We start from the raw sequence: 1,742 nt of genomic DNA on the forward strand, positions 1-1,742 counted from the left end.
CTAATAAATAGTGTTCAGTCCGAAAATTTTAGCAAACATCATTTATATTTCGGCTATTGCAGTCAAAAAAAAGAAAAAAAATCCTTTTATTACTACTTTGTTTGGTTCCTTCACGTGTAGAGTTCAATTCTTTTTCGACAAAATTCGATTGTAGTCAACCTAACATCTAATCTGTTTAGTTTCTAATAGCACATTTTTACCGTCGCTATAAATTTTTTAATATATTTTAAAGAAAATATCTCTACGTTGTGAATTTTATTGTCGGTAAAAACTATAAAACTTTTATAAAAGTGCTATTTAACAGAAGCTAGGAAACGTTTTCTTTCAAGTTTAAGGCGTATACTAACAAATAAAAAGTGTTAAGTCCGATAAAATATAGCAAAAATCATTTATATTTTCACAACTGCAGTCCAAAAAAAGTGAAAAAACCATTAATTAACAATGTGAAACCTACTAGCTCTGGTAGATGTATAAATTATATTTCGAATCATCCAATGAGCCAAAAAATTGGGGTCATTAAAGGATTACTGTTTAGAGCAATGACGTTAAGTAATAAGAAATTTCATATGGAAAATAAAAAAAGAATAGAAATAATCTTAAAAAATAATAATTACCTAACGAGTTTCATACACATGGTGTTTAATAAGTTTAAAATAGATAGAGATCAGAAAAAAGAAAAAGAACTGAATAGCAAAAAAATTATTAAGTTCCCGTTTATCAAACCTTTCTCGAATAAAATAAATAAATGATTCAGAAATACTAATGTAAAACTAGTATTTTATAACCTAGTTAAAATAAATTCAATATTCACAAAACTAAAGGACAAGGTTGATAAACTAAAACAATCGAACCTAGTTTACAAAATACCATGTGAATGTGACAAATGTTACATAGGACAAACCAAACAAAATTAAAAAAAAGATTAGAACAACATAAGAATGATTTGTAAACCTACAAATGTTCAAAAGAATAATACTACCGCGTTAGCCGAGCACCATTTTAAAACAGGACACGAGTTTAAATTTGAAGAGACAGCTATTTTAGACAGAGAAGACAACTGGTACAAAAGGAATATAAGCAAAATGTACTACATAACATATAACAATACAGTTAACTATAGGACAGACACGAACAATCTAAACAACATCTATAATGAATTTTAAAGTTCAATTATCATAACTGGACACACAGATAGAGGACATCATAATACGGCAGATACCTAGATTATTAAACACTAGTCTAGATAGATTCAGTGTATGATTACGTGTGATAAGATAAGGTGTTTTAAAACCAAATTGTATTGTAATATGTTAAGTTTTATTGAAATGTATGACTCTATAAAAAAGATAATATGTATTGACACGTGAACTAAATGATCAAGGTAAAAAAAAAATTAGAGTTTATTGTAATGTTTTATATTTATTACTAAGTCATAAACAACTTTTTAGTTGCTAATGAAGTCCCCAGTAAGGGACAAAACGTACAACTAGTTCAAAATAATATGTTCATCAGATTTATTAAACGTCTATAATTCCCTTTGAGACTTATATATTAGTATATTTTTTGGACAAGAATATTAATAATTAAATTTATTAACAACTTTTTTTGGTTACTTAACGTGTGAAATTCCATTCTATTTCGACGAAATTTGATTGTAGTCAACCTAATATCTGTACTGTTTTGTTTCTAATAGCACATTTTAACCGTCGCAAATAAGTGTTTTATATATTAAAAATAAATTT

This window comes from Polistes canadensis, unplaced genomic scaffold (genome assembly GCF_001313835.1).
Source record: "Polistes canadensis isolate GaletaPanama2010 unplaced genomic scaffold, ASM131383v1 scaffold_390, whole genome shotgun sequence".
NCBI lineage: Eukaryota > Metazoa > Arthropoda > Insecta > Hymenoptera > Vespidae > Polistes > Polistes canadensis.